This window comes from Physeter macrocephalus, chromosome 5, assembly GCF_002837175.3.
Source record: "Physeter macrocephalus isolate SW-GA chromosome 5, ASM283717v5, whole genome shotgun sequence".
Taxonomy (NCBI): domain Eukaryota; kingdom Metazoa; phylum Chordata; class Mammalia; order Artiodactyla; family Physeteridae; genus Physeter; species Physeter macrocephalus.
In genome coordinates, this window is record NC_041218.1 from 12,146,506 (window position 1) to 12,167,635 (window position 21,130).

A 21,130-nucleotide genomic window follows, 5' to 3' on the forward strand; every position below is an offset into this window, starting at 1 on the left:
GAGGCAGAAGGGAGGTTCCCTTCCTTACGTATTGGCATGAGCTTGGCATTTTCACATGGTTATGTCTCCGTCTCACAAAAGCTCCCATGAGATACGTATTATTAGACCAATGTAACAGGTTAATTTACCTACGCGCTGACACAGGTAGGAAGTGGCCAGACTAAAGGAACGTCTCGGTCTCTCTAACTGCCAAAGCCATCCTCTTCTCATTACTCCGCGCTGCCTCTCACAGTTTAAAATTCCAGTTTAATCTCAGTGGCCGACCTGTGCTCCTAGAATTCAGGACTAATATCTACCCCAGCAGCTCGGCTAAGCGCAGGAGGATGAGCGAGCTTTGCCCTGTGCGTTTTCTGGGGGGCTGGGAGGAAGCTGTGGTTTGGGAGTTCCTTCAGGCCAGTTGGCAGGGGTTCCCCACACACCCTCTTAACCTTTCGAGATGTCCTTTGAGACAGATTCTGCTTCTACAGGGAATATCAGTAGGATCTGCGCGATGGCACATGTCATGAATACGTCCCCACGACAGGAGACACGCTGTTCTTCCCGGTTTTACACACTAAATAACGTCCTTGTGTCACAGGTCATTTTAATCCACCTGTCTCGGCTTTCTGGCCATTTTAACCACTTCAGTCACGTGAAACAATTATTGCTGGCTTTCCGTTTGCCAGCCTGGCACTGCCCTGATCCAAGCCCCTTGCCAACCTGTCTCACCTAACCCTGTCATCTGCCTCGTGGAATCTGCAGGGATTGGACTCCAGACACTTCCCCTGGTTAGGTCTTTGGGGCTCTGATTCCATTAGCAAAAGTTTACTGATAGAACCCCCCCCCGCCCAGTGAAGAGGGGTTTTGTCCATCTTGGTTGTACACAGAGAGAGCTTACCCACATTTTCCCTATAAATGTCTGCTTCCCAGCTCTGGATGAAATTTGAGAGAATTTAGAGAAATAACTGGTATGAGAGCTATGGCATTTCTACCCAATTTCTTTATTCCACCAGTTTGAGCATGACCCGTTAATCCTTTTTTTCCCAGAACTTTCTCAGTTGGGGCACCGAAAGCCTTGTGTCCTGGGGAAACCCCTCATTCCCAAGCAAACCAGGGCAAACCTCATTCCCCCTCTGTCACAGCTTCTAGCTCACTATGTCCTTCAGCTCTTAGGATAGTTTCCAGGGGCCTCAGTTGGCTAAAAATGAGGTGGTGCCAGGGAAATGCTAAAATAATCCACCCCAGAATTGCTTTCTTCCTTTCGGATATAATCCTTTCAATCTCCATTAGAGTCTTTGCTATCACGGCCTTTCAGCTCAAGATGGCAAAATGGGGCCACTTGTTTGCTTTCCTTCTCTCCGTGAAATAAACGAATAGAACAAAACAAACAAACAACAACGACAACAAAAAACACCACAGCAAAAAGAGAGGGATCCCTTAATTATTAGGTCTCCCTCCTCTTTTCTGTCTCTTTTTCCCCAACTCCATAAACAAAGACTTAAAAAAAAATCCTTATGTATGGACATCTGCTTTCCCCTGCCTCAAATATCACTTTAGTGCTGAAATATGTGTCCAGCCCTGACTTCTTTACTGAGCTCTTGACCCTCCTTCCTATCATTCACATTCATCTGGGCATGTCATTAACACTGTAACTCAGCATATCCCAAATATATTCTACTCAAATAATCTCTTGCTCTTGTTGCTGACATCATTTCCCCAGCCCACCAGCTATGAAAACTAGAGCTTCTTTGTATAGAGCAAGAGAGATAGAAAGATGGATCAATCAGCCATCAACTCATTTGGAGGCCTTCCTTTAGGCGCAGCCACCCTTCTTGCATGTCCTTCTTGGCCATGTTATCGATAGTTCCCACCCTCAAAACTTTTCACTGCAATTACTAGAATAGCTTCTAACTGTTGTATCTGTATTCTCTTTCCTCCAATTCACATAATCTTAAAAACTACTACTAAATTAATTTTTCTAAAGGGCCACTGCTCTGATTGGGCCACTTCATTGCTCAAAAATCTCCACAGCTCTCTTACCTGCCGAGGTAAGTAAAAATTCCTCTATCTGGCGTTCAAGGCCTTCTGCTTGCATTTACAGGTTCACCTACTGCCCTCCCATATAGACCCTGTACCTCCTAGCCACACTGAACTTTTCATTGATTTCTAAACAGGCCCTGCTAATAGAGCTTTGCTCATCCTGGCAATCTTCCACAATGCCTTTGCACATTTTACATTTTTAAAATTTATTTATTTATTTATTTATTTATGGCTGGGTCTTCGTTGCTGCGTGCAGGCTTTCTCTAGTTGTGACGAGCAGGGGCTACTCTTCGTTGTGGTGCGTGGGCTTCTCATTGTGGTGGCTTCTCTTGTTGCAGAGCACAGACTCTAGGCACCTGGGCTTCAGTAGCTGTGGCACACGGGCTCAGTAGTTGTGGCTTGCGGGCTCTAGAGCGCAGGCCCAGTAGTTGTAGCTCACAGACTTAGTTGCTCCGCAGCATGTGGGATCTTCCCGGACCAGGGCTCGAACCAGTGTCCCCTGCGTTGGCAGGCAGATTCTTAACCACTGCGCCACCAGGGAAGTCCCAGCACATTTCACATTTCTACCTGCATGCCACCTGCATTCCTTTAGGTATTTCACATTCTCCCTCCTGTAGGAAATATATTCTAATCCTTCTAAATTGATATCATAACACGCATTTTAAACCCTCAGTATTTTGAATATACCTTTCTATGGGACCTATCACTTTACCTTGAATTATAGTTATCTGCTTAATTGTGTCCAAGGAAATATAAAGTTCTCAGAGGACTAACTTCTGCAGCACCTAGCAGTGTTTTGCATATCACAGGTGTGCAGTAAGAAGTTGATCTGTTGAGGGCTCGAACCCGTGTCCCCTGCGTTGGCAGGCAGATTCTTAACCACTGTGCCACCAGGGAAGTCCCAGCACATTTCACATTTCTACCTGCATGTCACCTGCATTCCTTTAGGTATTTCACATTCTCCCTCCTGTAGGAAATATATTCTAATCCTTCTAAATTGATATCATAACACGCATTTTAAACCCTCAGTATTTTGAATATACCTTTCTATGGGACCTATCACTTTACCTTGAATTATAGTTATCTGCTTAATTGTGTCCAAGGAAATATAAAGTTCTCAGAGGACTAACTTCTGCAGCACCTAGCAGTGTTTTGCATATCACAGGTGTGCAGTAAGAAGTTGATCTGTTGAGTAGTGAAAGATGGGTAACATCCCGAAAGGTGGAGAGAACAGAAGGACTCTAGGTGGTGAGATGTCTCAGCTGTGACCAAAGGTTATGGGGACAGAAAAAAGGGTAATTTACCTTGAATATAATGAGAAGAGCAAAGAATTTGCTTGTGTGGCTAGAGCAAAAGATTTCTGAAGGAGCGTATTGGGAGACAAAGGTTAAAAAGTAAATTGGAGCTGTATTGTAACAGGCTGCTTTAGGCCCACACCAGTCCCTTACAGGGCACCAGTCTACTGTGCCGTGTTACTGGACCTTCCATCCAAACTCTCTGACAGTTCCCTCTTCGAAAGTAGCCAGAACTGAATTTCCAATATATTGAGTGAGGCACAGGCAGCCTTTGTATGTCATTATTCTACTGTGGACCATTGTTTTATGCTCTATCACATGCACGAAAATTATATAATGATTTGCCCTTTCCTTGATCTTGGATTCTGTGGTCAGGAACTAATGATTAGCTAAGTTGCCTGAGCTCAATACAGATCACTCAGCTACTGAAGCTTATAAACACGCTGAATGCTTATAAACATTTTTTTTCTTGAGAACTCCATCTTGGAATCCCGCATCTTCCTGCTTCAATCTGAACTGACTACTCTATCCAAATAGTGAGTGTTAAGTTGATGAGGGTAATTAACTGTAAGAACAGTTTTCAAGATTAATGAGTAGAATGCAGAGTAACTGATGAGACTGATATGATTAAGTAAAGGAAATGAATACTCATAAAAAAATAATCCAAACTATACTTATAAGAATATGAGCTCAGACCTTCATGTAATACTTTGAGTTCCTTGAGGTCAAAGTCTGTGCTATATTCTCCTTCCTGTCTCCAGTTTCTGGCATACAGTAGAGCTCAAAATTCTTTATGGACTAGGTGAATATGATCAAGAGATTTGGAAGAACAACACTGAAGCATTGGGACCTGAATCACGGAAGACACAACTCCTTTACCCTCAGCACTGGTTGGCCACTCGTGAAGAATCACGATGAGTTCTGAGCCCCGATTCTCTCCCCCGAGCCCAGACCTCAGGATAAACTGTAGGTGACCAGTTGCAGAAGGTGGAAAATAGGAGATGAAGAGGGGATCTTAATTATAGGCAGCCTGTCCCTAACTACACAACTTGCACAGGCTCTGGGGAAAAATAAAGGTTATCTTAGGATATTGTCTGTGTTCAGTTTCCTGGAATTATCCTGAGCGTGGCCCAGCCGTGAGCTGCAGGCATAGGCAAATGATTGATATCTGGTCAGATGAACTTCCTTGATCTCGGAGAGATCTTGGAAAGGGTGAAAGGAGAGGACATGACAGCATGCCTGTCATCACCGTGGCAACTGCCAACTCCTGGAAGTAGAGGGTTGAATGAGATGCCCTCTGGAAGTAAAGGGATATGAGGAGAAGGCTGAAAGAGAGAGGTGTATTGAATTAGGATTCTCAGCCCTCCACGGTGGCCCATGTTTCTCTAGTGGCAGGGATAAGAATTTGAGAAAAAAAAAAAAACTTTCTTTTCATCAAAATGTCTGAGCCCTACTTCCTGCCTTCACCGTGTGGGTTCACCCTTGGGCTTCTCCTATGCCAGAAGGGGAGCTCCCCTTCTTCCCCTCGGTAAGAGCAATGGGACCGACTAGGTCATCTCCTAAAGGAATTACACTTCCTCCTGCATAGGCAAAGGCGTCACATCCCTGGATGTGTAGGATAATAGCTAAGGAGGTGAGAAAGGAGGAGAAGTAGACAGCTTTAGTTGCTCACCGTATTCTCCTCTGACACACATTTGTGCAAGTGTTGATAATGAGTCACGGAATGGGGGGGTAGGGAATGATATTCTGGTACGTGTGCCTGTGACGTCACGTGTTAGCTGAGCGTGGGTGATCACAGTCTGATGCGCCTGTGCGTGGACCTGCGTACTGACGTTTCTAATGTAAGTCAGCGTCTTTCCGCACATGGGTCTGTGAGCTCTGTATCTGCCTGTGCCCCCACAGAGCTGTCTGTCTGCTGCTTTGCCTCACTTCCGTATGTTGACCCTGGAAGTCCAAGCCCAGAATAGATATCCGGATGCTGGGCCAAGCCAAGAGACATTGGGCTAAATCACTTAGGACATTGGGTTAATCCTACAGTGTTGTTTTTGGATGATTCGGAAGACATGAATCTTTGGGACAGAAAATTAACCTTGTGACTGCTGGTCCTGGGATAGCCTGGACAGGACTGAGTCACCCCAGTAGCTACTGAAGGAGGAGCTGTTTCTCAAACTCCTGAGAGAGGCATCCAGGAAACATACCCACCCCCTATAGCATTCTGCAACCAAGCAGATAATCCATACGGAGAGATGACTACCTGTTTCTCTAATTTAATGGCTATGTTAGGGGCTGGGGAAGAGTGAGATAAAAAGATGTCCCTCACGGAGCCTTGAAGGAGCTGTTTCTGCACCAAAGAGGGAGAAATACTGAGGGAGGTGAGGTCCTAGGGAGGAAAGGTGCTGCCTGTCAAGGTCAGCTGCCATGGGATCACTGCATAAGCCATAAACATAGCTAATGTCACCACCGGTTAATAGAATACAGGAAATCCACTGAGAATTTAACCTATCACACACTGTCCTGTCTTCTCCATTCGCTTTTCCCTATTCTATAATCTGCCATGTCTGCGTTTCTGAAGGGAGAGATGTAAGTATGAGGGAATAAGCTGCTTCCTTCGCTCGAGGTAACACTGTCTGGTTTTCGCAATTCTGTGCCTACAGGGATGATCAGCTGGAAGTTGTCAAAGAGGATCTGGGTACGTGGCTGATGACGGTGTCCAAAGCTGTAAGGACTTCATTAGTCGCTGACCCAGGAAGCTGATCATCTCCTTTCCCACAATGCACTAAGGTTCTGGTTCTTGATGTGTGTGCACAGTAGAGTCACCTGGGAGCCTCACTCCATGACCAATGAATGACACCGGAATTTCTGGGGATAGCGCCTTGGCATCAGTATTTTATTTTATTTTTTATTTATTTATTTATTTTCTTTTTTTATTCTGAGTTTTCCAAATTTTAGACTTTTGCTAACTGTAATCGCTGTGGTTCATTTACTTATTTATTTATTTATTTAATTTTTTTTTTTGCATCAGTATTTTAAAATACAACGTGTAGCCAGGCTTGCAAAACACTGAAATTATGCTACCCCTCAGTATGGAAACATGAACCCAGAAGAATCAACCAGGCACCTCAATATTGAAGGAGGGATAGAAAGGGAGACTGTGTCTCCTTTATCCATATGAGATGCTGGGTGAACTGTCCACCATGTTCAGCGGACATGTCTGAAAACAGAGTGGACCAATTAGATTTTCTGTCTCAGCAGTTTTAAGGCATCCAGTGGTGGATGACTGACCTGAAAGTTAGGATAAGTTGGGGCGTGGTGGTCTTTATACGAGTTTATGGTCACGAAGATTTATCAGGTAGAGAGAGACTCAGACGAAGGTGGTCAGGAAAGGGAAGAGGGTGAAAGAGCAGCTAGGAGCAAAAGAGTGACATGGGGGATGTAGAGAGGGAAGGGTGGCTAGCCCTCAGAGATGCCTTGATTTCTCACCTTGCTGAGGTCTTTTCCTGGATTGCACTGCAACCAGAAGAACCGTAACTAGGACGCTGATTTAGAACCTCAGGTGGGAAAGATGCCATTTCCTGTCATGTCTTCAAGCCTGGCGTATACCTGTCCTCCATCTCAAATGCACTTCCTTTTCCTCTCTGTCACTCACACTTACTTCTTTTTAAAGAACAGTTTGAATATCACTGCTGCTTGGCTCCCTCGGAACAAGTTACAGCCCACTCTTTGCTCACCTTTGCTCACCCAGGATTTTGCTCATATCTTTTTTCCTTTCCACATTAAATTATAATTTTCTGTTTACTTCTCTACTCGATTTTGAGCTCTTCAAGGATAGAGGTTATGTCTGATTTATATTTTTCACCAGTATCTAATGTAGTTCTTGGCATGTAGAGTTGCTGAATAGAAGCTTGCTAATTGAATACATTCTTAAAGATCAAATGGGCCTGAGTTTGTTAAACTTTCTGTTTTCTCATAAATGCGGAAAAGGATTGATAAACAGAAAGTCTTCCCGGAATTCCAGATCTGAAGCTTGCAAGTAAATTTCCCCATAGTTTCTTATTTAAAATATCTACTAAAAATCCTTAGCAGAAAATGGTCCTCTTCTGTCTTTAAACATAATGCTTTAATTTAAAAGAGAACTAAGACATAAAAATAATAAGATTAGTTTATAAACAACAAGGTCCTACTATATAGCACGGGGAACTATATTCACTATCCTATGATAAACCATAATGAAAAAGACTATAAAAAAGAATGTATATATATGTATAACTGAATCACTTTGCTGTAGAGCAGAAATTAGCACAACATTGTAAAACAACTATACTTCAATAAAAAATTGAAAAAAATAATATTTATTAGGCTGAACCTGTTTTGTTCTTTAATGGCAGTATGCCTTTACAAATTAGTTATCCAGACAATTAAAATGAGCCAGTTAACATACTGCCCCAAACACGGGAAACTTGCCAACTTAATGGTTTCTATAGTGACACAGTGACTCGAATTACATCAGTGGTTGTGTAAATACTTGACACCTGGAACCAAAATGGAACTATATTTTGCATACCTATCTGAGCCAATTGTGTGATACCTATGAGTATATCTGGAACTCTGCGGATAGCGTATAAACCTCATAGAAGTATATTTTTTTGGCTGTGACCCTTCATTTATGACTTTGGATGCATTCAATAAAGAGTTATACGTCTTGTGTTACAGTCCACTACTGGCAAGTCAGCCTCTAATGAGCCAAGTATGAACCAACTGAATTAAGAGTATTTTTTAAAATTTAAAACTTTTTCACCTCTTAACAAAGTATATCCTTTATCCTCATTTCTCATTCCCATTTTCCTCACCTTTCCTACCAGCAAGCAATTTAATCTGCTCAGTTTCTGTTTTCTCTGTGTGTTCTTGGAAGACATATAATCATGCTTTGTGTGCAGATGCTTTTATTTATTCTTTAAAATTTTTTATTTTGAGATAATAGTAGATTCACAAGAATTTATAAGAAATAGTACAGAAAGATCCCATTTACTCTTAACCCAGTTTCGCCCAATGGTAACATCTTAAAAAACCATACAGTAACCCCCCCCAACCCCTGAGTACAGTTTTGCTTTCTATGATTTGTCCCATGGCCTATGTGGTTGACATGTTGGTCTAAAAATATTAAGTGGAAAATTCCAGAAATAAGCAATTTATAAGTTTTAAATTATGCATTGTTCTGAGTAGTGTGAACAAATTTTGCTCCATCTGACAAGATGTGAATCATCCCTTTGTCCAGCACATCACGCCTGTTAGTCATTTAGTAGCTGACCTGGTTATCAGATCAACTGCTATGGTATCACAGTGCTTGTGTTCAACCCCTATAATGTAACCCTTGTGCTGTAATCCTTATTTTATTCAATAATGGCTCTACCTTTTTACCTTCCCACCAGCAATGTATGAGTGATCCAGTTTCACCACATCGTTACCAGCATATAGTGTTGTTACTATTTTTATTTTAGGTATTCTGATAAGTAAATCTATGATGGGTTATATCTGATTGTGATTCTGTTTTCCCAGTGGCTAATGATGTTGAACATCTTTTCATGTGCTTTTTTTTCTATCTTTATATCCTTTTTGATTAAATGCCTTTTCTTTTGCTAGCTCTCTAATTGGATTTTTTTATTTCTAATGTTGGGTTTGAGAGCTCTTTATATATTCTAGATTATAGCCTTTTTTTGGATGTTTAGTTTGCAAATATTTTTTTCTAGTCTAGAGTTTGACTTTTCATCCTCTTAACAGATTATTTTCCAGAGTAAAATTATAAATTTCGATGAAGTCCAGTTTATCCAATTTTCTCTTTATGGATTTTGCTTTCCATGTCAAGTTTGAGGCCTCTTTATGCCTAGCCCTAGCTCCTGAAAAAATTTTCTCCTATACTTTTTTTCTATGAGTTATATAGTTTTATATTTGTCTATGATCCATTTTGAGTAAATTTTTGTACAAGGTATGGGACTTGGGTCAGGGTTCTAAGGGTTTTTTGTTTCTGTTTTTTTTAAATCTATGACTGTCCAATTGCTCTAGCACTATTAGTTGAAAAAGCTATCTTTCCTTCATTAAATTGCTTTTGCGCCTTTGTGAAAAATCGGTTGGACATATTTGTGTGGATCTATTTCTGGGTTATCTGTTCTGTTTCATTTATCTGTGTGTCTACTTGAATGCCAATACCACATAGTCTTGATTATTGTAACTATATAATAAGTCTTGAAATTGGGTAGAACATTTCCTGCCACTTTATTCTTTTCCAGAATTGTTTGAGCTTTTCTAATTCCTTTGCATTTCCATGTAAGTTTTAGAATAATCTTGTTGATATCTATAAAAAATCTTGCTGGAAATTTGATAAGAGTTGTGTTAAATCTGTATACCAATTTGGAAAGAATTGACATCTTTACTATGCTGAGACTTCCCATCCACTCACATGCCTGTCTTTCTATTTGTTTAGATCTTTTGATTCTTTTTATCAGTATTATGTAGTTTTCAGCATACAATTCCTATATGTATTTTGTTAGATTTACACCTATGTATTTTACTTTTTTAAGAAATTGTACATGGTATTAGATTTTAAATTTCAGTATCTTCTATGTGTTCACTGCTGGCATATAAAATATAATTGATATTTGCATATTTATCTTGTATCCTGCAACCTCTGAACTCACTTTTTAGTTCTAGGTAGGCTTTGGGGGAAGATTTCTTAGGAGTTGTACATAGACAAATATGTCATTTGCAAGTAAGAGCATTTAAATTTATTCATTTATGACATAAATGCCTTTTATTGCCTTTTTGTATTGGTTAGAACTTGTATTGGTGCTATGTTGAGTAAGAGTAATGAGAGCAGACATCTGTGCCTTATTCCCAGTCTTAAGGGCAAAGCATTCAGTCTTTCACCATTAAACAATGTTAGCTACAGGTTTTTTTCCTACAGATGCACTTTATCAGGTTGAGGTAGTTTCCCCTCTGTTTCTATTTTTTTTGAGAGTTCTTATTAGAAATGAGTGTTGAATTTGTCAAATGCTTTTTTCTGCACTGGTTGATATAATCATGTAATTTTTCTCTTTTAGCTTGTTAATGTGGTAGGTTACATTGATTTTTGAATATTGAATCTCTCTGATATCACTGGAATAATCCCCACTTGGTCATTTTGATAATTCTTTTTACATATTGCTCAATTCTCTTTGCTAATATTTTGTTAGGGGTTTTTGAGTATATGTTCATGAAGGATATTAGTTTGTGGTTTTCTTGCACTGTCTTTACTTGGTTTTAGTATTAGGGTAATATTAGCTTCATAGAGTGCATTGAGACATATCCCCTTTCCATCTACTTTCTGAATGAGGCTGTATAGAACTGATATTAATTCTTCTCTAAATTTTTGGTAGAATTATCCAGTTAAACCATCTGGGCCTGAAAGTTTCTTTTTGGAGAGTTTTAAAATTATGACTTCAACTTCCTTAATAGTAATTGGGTATTCAGAATTCACATCTATTTTATATTGGGTGAGTTGTGCTAGTTTGTGCTTTTTGAGGAAGAGGTCTATCTTGTATAAATTGTCAAATTTATGTGTGTAGAGTTGTTCGTAGTATTTTCTTATTATCCTTGTGAGTCTTCAGTGTCTATAGTGATATCTCTTGCTTCGTTCCTAATACTGGTAATTATGTCTGCTCTTCTTATTGTCTGCATTTTTAGAAATTTGCCAATTTTATTGATGTTTTCAAAGAACCAGATCTTCTTTTCACTGATGTTCTCTACTGCTTTTCTGTTTTCAATTTTATTTATTTATGCTCTTGGTTTATTATTTCATTTCTTCTTTTGCTTTGGGTTTATTTTCTTTTTCTAGGTTCTTTTTTTGTTTTTTCCATCATGCTACTCAGAACCACACACAATATAAAACTTAGGAGTCTATTCAAGTCGTTTGCTCATTTTTAATTGTCTTGTCTATTTGTTGTTGAGTTTTAGGAGTTCTTTATTCTGGAAATGAAACTTTTCTTTTTTTCTTTTTTTTTCAAAAAAAATTTTTCTTTTAATTGGGGTATAGTTGTTTTACAATGTTGTGTTAGTTTCTACTGTGCAGCGAAGTGAAGTGGAGTTCCCTGTGCTATATAGCAGGTTCTTTTTTTAGGTTCTTAAGGTGGGAGCTTAGATTATTGATTTAGGACTTTTACTCTTTTCTAGTGTATACATTTTAGCGCTATAAATTTCCCTTTCAGCACTGCTTTATCTGTGTCTCACAGCTTTGTTCATTTTTTTTCTGTGCATTTTCTTTTTTGTTCTGTTTTCCAGTTCACTGCTTCGTTCCTCTGTTTCCTCCATTCTGCTGATGAGCTCATCTGCTGAGCTTTTTATGTTGGTTTCTTTATTTTTTTATGTCTAAAAAAACCCTAATTGTTAAATAAATATTAATTAAATGAACAAATTGTTAATTTTAATGAAATAAATGCAGTATCTATACATATTAAATTATTTCAGCAATATTAATTAAAATAATAAGTAGAAATAAATACTATTTTATTTAGAAATTAAAATAAATTTTTTCGTGGTTGGGAGTCCGCCTGCCGATGCAGGGGACCCGGGTTCGTGCCCCGGTGCCGGGGGGATCCCGCGTGCCGCGGAGCGGCTGGGCCTGTGGGCGGTGGCCGCTGGGCCTGCGCGTCCGGAGCCTGTGCTCTGCGACGCGAGAGGCCGCAGCGGTGAGAGGCCCGCGTACCGCAAATAAATAAATAAATAAATAAATATTTTCTAAAATAGTAAATTTCTAATATGTCCATTTAGTTCTTCTGTAGTGTTTTCCGGGTTGATTTTTTTTGGTCAGGGAGCTAGCATCAGTTCTCGTTCTTTTTCATAGAAAAAGGAAGCTAAATCAGAAACATAATCATAATAGAACAGTATGCTGTAACACTGCCCTGTTTCTACTAGCATCTTTGCTAGTAGAAACAGGAGGACTTTAAAAAGGATAATATTATATTTAGAGATGCAGTTGCAACACCATAGCTATCAGCAAAAGATTCTTCTGATAGCTGTCCTCTACTATTCATGCTAAAGAATTAACATAGAGCTACTTCCCAAAAGGATAGAGGAGCTTTCAGAGAAGGCAAAGTTCAAAGGTATATTACATAATAGGCTAGATGATGCTATAGTAACAAACATAATAAAAATAGGAGTGGATTAACGCACCCAAAGTCTCTCACTATGCAAAATCTACCGTGAGTCCGGGGCAGCTATCTTCTGTATGGATATGGCTCAAGATTCTAGGTGCCTTTCTTGTGCATCTCAATATAATTACATGTTTCCTTAGTTAATGCGGTAGGGGAATAGAACATGGAGTCTCTTAAATGTGTGCACCATGATTGAGTCACGACATTTCTATTCATATGTGCCTGGTCCAAGCAAGTCGCATGACCATGCTCAAATTCAGGGCTGTGAGAAGAGAGAGAGGGAAACAGAGAAAAAGAGACAGATAAAGAAAACCCTACTGTATATAATGCACCTTGTTAGGCAATTGTATACATATTACAGTGCAAATTACTTTTAATTTATGCAACATTCTTGTGGTGTATTTATTTTCTCCACTTCTACAGAGAAGGGAATGGAGGCTCAAAGAGGTTGCCTAAATTGTAAAGTCCGGATTTGACTTTGTAAAGCCACCCAGGGCTCTCCGACTTTAAGGCTCATGCTTTTTAACATTTACAGTGATAAACAACCTATAATGCTCAATCCAACATTCTCTCTACTAATTCTAATTTGGTTGAGCATCATGGAATAGGCGAGGCGTGAAAATTAATCACACTAGATGGAGGCAGTACAGTATAGTAGAAGAGTTCAGTTTAACAAATTTCTAGTCAGCCCCTTCTATGTACGAGTTACCAGGAAAGCTCATAATCTAAGAGAGATGTAACCTAATGGACACTACTTGGCATATAATACAGAAGAAATTTTCACAGAGTGCCATGCAGACATTCAAAGATTCATTTAGCACAATAAGTGGAGGTGGAGTCGGTGCATTCTTCTTGGAAAAGATGATGTCTGAGTTTAGTCTTTTAAACTTGATTATCTCTGCTACTGTGGGGCTAATTTCATTCATTATATTCTCCTTTATCACTCCTCCCTGTAACCTGTTGATCTCCCAGACGTCAGCGAAGACTTTGGCATCTGGCTGGGAATTATCTTTCTCACCCCCTGTTATGCCATCATTCCAGGTAATGAGTATGTCTATGTGGATAATCCATTCAACACCTTGGCCCCTAGTGATCTTCTCAACCCCATTGACTTCTTCCTGAACTCCACTCCAATGACTTGCTTTCATCGTTGTCATTAAGAACTCAGAACTGTGGGTATTTAAGTTACAGATCAAGTCTATTAATTATAATTCTGTCAATTAGCTGGGCCATTCAGATTGTGTCCTATTCCACCATTCTCTAACTCCACAATTCATTATTTCTAACCAGGCACCTGAAAGATAGAGGGACTACAGGGTTTTGTGAGGCAGGCTGAAGCTTGGGGGTATGGCCCCTACAGATGCATCATTTTATTTAGAGATAGCAGCAAGAAAGATGAGGAAGTTGATAAGAAATTGAGTCTGTAATCTGTAGTAGCTGTGGCAGAGTTTCAACGCCACTTCTCTACTGTAACATGTTCTGAGTTGCTTTCCTAGTCCAACCAAAGATGGTTCTCGATCTGGCTAGGTGAACTGTCAAAAGAATATGAAATAAATTATCAAAGAATGAGGGATAATAAACAGGCATTCCAAATTTCATGAAAGGACAAAATTTGCTAAAAAAGTGTGTACGTTTCTTCTTTAATTTATACCACACCTCCCCAGAGAAGAATGAGGTGAAGTTTCCAAAAAAAGTCTTAAGGCTAAATAAACTTAAAACTGAACTGCAAACATATTCTGTTTTTTAATACAACACTTGTAATTAAGCAAAACTGAAGAACAATAAATTGAACCTAGAAAAAAGAGTGTCCTATGTTGAAAGTTGGAAAAAATAGATTAATAAACAGAGAAGGAGGACAGAGATGGGAAATTTCCTGGTTCTCTGAAGAGATCTTCTATGCATGTGCATGGGGCTGTGGGATGATTTCTCAGACCTGGCATTTTGAATGTGGTCCAAAACCTATGATTTTCCAAAATGGTGACTCTCATTTTGTTTCGGTAGATGGATAACAGGCAATTTTTTTTTTTTTTCTTTTTTTTTGCGGTACACGGGCCTCTCATTGCTGCGGCCTCTCCCGTTGCGGAGCACAGGCTCCAGACGCGCAGGCTCAGCGGCCATGGCTCACGGGCCCAGCCGCTCCGCGGCATGTGGGATCTTCCCGGACCGGGGCACGAACCTGCGTCCCCTGCATCGGCAGGCGGATTCCCAACCACTGCGCCACCAGGGAAGCCCGAAAACAGGCAATTTTTATTTCTATCTTCTGGTAATCAGAAAAAAAAAAAAAGCACAAATTATTTCTAAAAGAAACTTTTTTTCTTTTTTCTTGTTAGACACAATAACTACCATTACTCTTATGCATCTTGGTCTTGACTTGGGTAGTTTGGACACATAGAAAGGAGGTAGAGAAAAGGAGTGCTATCTGAGCTCGGAAGTTGGGACAAAAGAAGACCTGTTGTGATGTAAGCATGAGAAAGAATGCCTGAGGACTGTAAGAGGTGAAAGGCAAGGTGAGGAAGTGGGAGACAATGGTTTACACGTAGCTCCCCTGTGTAGAGAGAAAGTAGGTGATCGGAAAGATGCTCATCGGATAATTCTTCATTTCAGCTCCTACGTGAGGAGAGGTGGGTGTGTTTGGAGGGGTAGAGATCAACAGGCCCTTTACGTTTATAAGACAGTTATAAATTTTCACAATCGCAGTCTTATAACTTGTACTTTTATTGTTTGGACCTAAGTTTCCTTAATCAAAGCTGTTATTGCATTAAATTCTTGAACTTTCCATTTATTTCTAAGTGTTTTTCCTAAATAATGTTCAGTTATTTGCCAGAAAGCTACAGGCAGACGTGCACCATTTTGCTGCCATAAGTGTTTAGCACCCTTTTGGGACAGCATAGCTTCTCTGCAGCAATTTCACTGTCAGGGGGTGTAATACATGGTGATGAGGATGCTTTGCTCCTTTAGAAATAGTACTATGGGCTGGTACCTAAGAGCTTAGTGAAGAGCCGCAGAGGCCTGCCTCTTCAGGAGGCTCTGTCTGTGGATTGCTTGGGATGAGGAAAATTCTTAATGAGCACTTTATTCTCATTAAGAGATAATTTTCTGGGTATCGAAGAACAACAGTACACTAGCACCTTTGTTAATTCTCATCAATTTATAATTTCCTGCTAGTTGCATTTTCTTCTTTCCTCCCAACCTCTCTAAGATGTTAAAGTGGGTTTGACCCCTGTGTAATCTAAGCCCCTAAGTGCTATATGGAAGATCAAAATGAAGTGACATTAGCAGTTAGGATTTTTATGATAATGGAAAGAGACTGGCAAGTGTTTTTATGTGTGGTAGAATGTGAGGCGAGGAAGGATGTGATGCAGAATTTCTAGGAGGAGGAAGCGACTAAATAGTATCAGTAGTTCCAAGAAAGGAGAGAACCTGTCATCATAAAGAAGGTAAACGGATTTGCTTGAACAGGAACGGAGATTCTGCTGGTGACATGGATGAGGGATGTTGTTGGATCAGGGAGTGATAAAGAGGCAGTTATCGTAGAGCTTCTGCCAGAGTGAGGCTTGTGAATTTGACTTAAGGGTTAATAAGAAACCTAAAGCGGTTTTGAGCTGGTGATGCTGCGGCTGTGTACTCAAGGTTACCTAGAGGACTATGGAGGAAGGACCTCCGATGTCTCAGCCTTGTGGATAAAAGATCCAGGACCCCAGGAAGAAGGTGGAATCAAATGTGCGTGTGTGTACAGATGCATAGATGGAAGGGTGGTCATTATTATTTCAGAAGGAGGGAATATGCAAAGGTGTGTTCCTAAAATAAAGTTAAAAGAAATCACTGCTATATTTAAAAAGGATAACCAACAAGGACCTACTGTATAGCGCAGGGAACTCTGCTCAATGTTATGTGGCAGCCTGGATGGGAGGGGAGTCTGGGGGAGAACGTATACATGTATATGTATGGCTGAGTCGCTTTGCTGTGCCCCTGAAACTATCACAACGTTGTTAATCGGCTATACTCCAATATAAAAAAAAAAAAAGGTGTGTTCCATCTCAGAGGAGATCATTGCTTCCACTTATTTCTTTAGGTTCTAAGTCCACACAAAGTGAGAGTAATTAGTCTCATGAGAGACAGAGCATAGATATTGTACCCATTTATGGGGCCATCTCCACCATCCCCCAAGCCCCCCGAATTCGTAAGGTAATTCTCAACCATACACTTGTTATTGGACGAGTTTCGTTTGCTCGATGTGCAGCAAGTCAAATGCTGAGACACCGAGGTTTGCAGCAGAGAAAGGGTTTATTCACGAGGTAGCCAAGTGAGGAGACAGGAGAACAAATCTCAAATCTTCCTCCCCGAAGATGAGGGGCTCATGATATTTATGGGCTAGAGCTGAGGCATGGAGAATGTGGGGAAGGGTGATTAGAAATAAGAAAAATTTGAGGTAATGGAAACCGAGCAAAGGGCTCATGTGCCCATGGCACAGAAAGCTGCACTCTTGACAGCAGGAGTTTGCAGCAAAGCAAGGATTTTATTGCAGGGCTCCAAGTGAGGGAGCGGGAGTCTCAGATCCACTCCATTTTGGTCTTTGCGTCAGGGGTTTTAAAGGGGAAGAACAAAAAAGCTAGTGATTAATCATCTTCTTGTGCTATTTCTTCATCTGTTACGTGTTTTTGGTCTATTGATCCATGACCTGAGGTCTGACCCTACTTAATCTGTGAAGGTCACCTTACTCTGAAAGATAACTCAGAACAGCACACAAACAGGGATGCTTTTCAGAAAGCTGTGTCTCAAGACACCTGACATTCATTGCTCCTTACTGATTAGGCAAACGTGATCAAACAGGCATGGGCTAGGACAAAAGGGAACAAAAGAGGAAGGAGAGGAACAAGAGTGTAAACCCAGGCATTAGCTTTAATTATAAACTAGTCATAGGACTCAGTTTCATAATGGTCGTTCTGTGCAGGTGCAGCTAAGCTACAGGATTCTTCACGGGGTGCATATTTAGAAAATGGTGGCATTAGCGTGTTCTGAGAGTGGAATTGTTGGCCCTCTAAAGTCCAAAGGTCACCGAGACAGGCACCCACGCATGCCCAGTTGGAGGGTCAGTGGTTCCAACCAGCTTCAACCGGCCAAACTTGAACTGGACGCAGCTGACTCCAAGTTCCTGGAAAACAACTTGGACAAACAGCTTATTGTTTAGGCTACATGATGCTTGAAGGACATGCAAGGCTTTTGTAGCAGCAGTTAAAGTGAGCTTGATCAGTGAAGGCAGGTTCCAGCTCATTATTTATTAAGCAAGTTACAGTTTAATGGATCTGATAACTACCCTTTGGTTTCACATTCACCCACCTACCAAGTATTCCTCTCCAAGGAGGCCAGAAAGTGACCAAACTCTCCTTGAGCAGTCCCAAATTCAAGATTCTCTTCCAGGCAGATTTTTCACCCCATCAGCTTTGGGACATTTTTCTATTGCCTATACAATAGGAAGGGGGATGACATCAGAGGGTGATGTTCTTTTTCTAAAACAATGTCGTGTAATTCCTGACTTTCTCTGTTTCTCTTATTTACGGTTTATCTAACCATCCACCAACCCCCAGGAAGTGCAACAAGCTCAGAATCTGCTCGCAGGCAAAACAGCTTAAGGAAAATGGAAGCAGAGATTACACAGAGTTGAGATTAATTACAGGTGCCTCATCTTTACTAAGTGTAAGCGTGAAGAGGCAGACACTCACTGGTGGACTCCCTGATTTCATTCTCCCTTTAGCATAGTTTGGGGTCATTTTTTTAAGTCAGGAAATCACTCACTCTCACACTCAGGAAGAGCTTGTTTACCTGTTAATGTTATTTCTCTCTCTGTTGTTTTCACTCTCTTTTTTCTAGCCTTCTCCTCCTCCTCCCAAATCTATGAGAAAAATACATTTTTCCTGCTGGAGCTGCAAATCCATCCATGAGCTTTGCCCTCAGACTTTTCCTTGGATTTTTGAGAAGCATCTCTTCAGAATCTGGGCACTCAGAACAGTTACTTACATTTGATTTGCCAAATGTCTTACCTTAGCATAAACCAGAATCTCTTTGGTAGTATTTCTTCATCTATTCTCTTGTTCTATCTTTGATATTTTTCTTGTGGGATGATTATCACAGCACCTCCACTTTATTCAGCTCTTCTTGTGTTCCTCGTGATGACTTTCTAAACCCAGTTTCTTTAAACATTCCCCACTCCCCCAATTTCTCCACCTCACCTCGTTCTCTCTCTACCACCATTTCTTTAGCCTCAGATGGATCACTCACAGCTTCTAGATACAAGTAAAATATGTTACAAAATTGCTTATAAATGATTTGGGGGGCGAGGGGGAAGGGTAAGCTGGGATGAAGTGAGAGAGTGGCATGGACATATATACACTACCAAACGTAAAACAGAGAGCTAGTGGGAAGCAGCCGCATAGCACAGGGAGATCAGCTCGGTAGTTTGTGACCACCTAGAGGGGTGGGATAGGGAGGGTGAGAGGGAGGGAGACGCAAGAGGGAGGGGATATGGGGACATATGTATACGTATAGCTGATTCACTTTGTTACACAGCAGAAACTAACACACCATTGTAAAGCAATTATGCTCCAATAAAGATGTTAAAAAAATTAAAGAAAAAAATGATTTGGGGGTTCAAAAACCCTCTCCATTTTTGTTACACTTTATCACTTGAACATTAAAGTGATGATCGTTGTTCCCATCACCATATTTAAGTGCTCATGAACTTAATGAGGTATTTGCAGCTCCAGCGTGAAAAACTTATTTTTCCCATAGATTGGGCAAAAGGATGAGAATTGTAGAAAAAGAGAATGACAGATATCTCACAGAAGCACGGCTGTCGTATTTCCTTTAAATTCTGCCTTCAGATCTTTTCTTCCAGAGCTTAGACAAATGTTCATGGGACTCTATCCTGGAAGCTGCCTTTGAGATAGATGTACCGTGTTTTTTTTCCCCCAGGATTCTTATGTAAATTCATTATGAAAGTAGAAGTTCACCAAGCTTGGACTCTATTTCTCTCACAGATCTATGGGGAACATACTCTGTAAACCAGATCTTTGGATGGGTAGAGCTATTCTATGTCAGGTTATGGGGAGTTAAAGAGCAAAAAGGGTGATTAGGGGACCAAGAGAAGATAAGCCAAATGGAAACAGAAGAGTTTTGAATAGAGGATGGAGAATGAAGAAGAAAAGGCAAGAATGGGAAGTCTTGCCGGGAATTCTAATTATCAACAGTGGACTCCAAAGTATGATTCCAAATGACAAATCCACAATTTCATCATTACCTGCAACTCAGAGCTGTCTCATTTGAGGCGTAGGATGGGATATTAGGGGTAACCATACAGTATCTTCTGGATATATGCAAAAACCTAATAGTGGAAGAACAGGAGGTTTCTCTTTGGTTCTTCCAGGAAAGTCCAGGGAATCCTGGAATAAGAGACGTGTATCACCAGGGATGTAATTGAGGAAAGTTGGAGAAAGAAAATAAGTCCAGTGCAAGTTAAGTACCAGGATTGAAAACCTACCCTGTTTTTGTGATGAAATGGAGTAGGAAATGCTAAATGACTTCTCAGTAGCTATCCCCATATATGAGGGTGGGGCTGAGGGTGGTCTCCAGTCTTTGGTTGGAGGGTAGCAAACACAGAGACGCCTTCCCATGGGCACGACTCATGATCTCGCCTTCACTGTGCACCATGTGTTATCTTAACAGCCATCATGTCTACCCATTTCCCTTCATAAAATGCTGTTAGACGCCCCCCCCGCCCCGGCCCCGCACTTTGCTGCATGGTCTCAGGGAAGTGTACTCCTGCTTCTCCTTAGCTATGCTTCTGATTTCTAACACTTGGGAAGTTAGGGAGTAGGTGGTGTGTTCTTTTCACAGTGTGCAATCCTAGGCACCTGTTCCTTCTTACTGGGCTCCATCTGCATAGCAGTTAGCCCAAGTAATAGAAGTTAACACACTACTTGGGTGACAGAAGGACTTTAGCTGCATATGAGGAGATTTGGGGACAGAGTAAGCTTAGCTTAGTCACTGAATCCAATTAGACCCGGTTCTGGCCTTTCCTGTGTTCATCTCATCACATCTTTAGTGTGATGTTTTCTTCCCTTTCTACCTCTGTTGATGAATTCCACCGAAAAAGACACCCCTACTCTCAAACTATTTCTAGCTGATCTATCAGCTGATGTACCTGGTTACATTATGCATTTAAAGTTATTTAATTTTGTTCTTTCTTCTTTGAACATAGAGTCAAGCAGCTTTGGATTGAAGCCAAAAATGCTCCACTCTTACTATGCCTAATATTTCTCAACATTGCTTTACTTGATTACATTTATGAGATTTATACTTTTTAATCACAGGCATCGTCACTTTTCAGTTTTCCATGTTCTCCTTTTATTATTTTCCCATTAAAATACTTAAATAATTGCACAGACAAAACTGAACTGTTAGATGGCACGGGACGCTGTATGAGATACTTGAAATGTTCATAGATCTGCAGATATATGAACTTGGCAATGTTAAAGGTGAGTTAGGTATGAGTGTGTGCAAGGTCATGTCTACAAAAGTCTAAAGTACACAAATCAAAGATCACTTGTTCTCTGCTCTTTGGGGTTCAAACCCAGGTGCTAC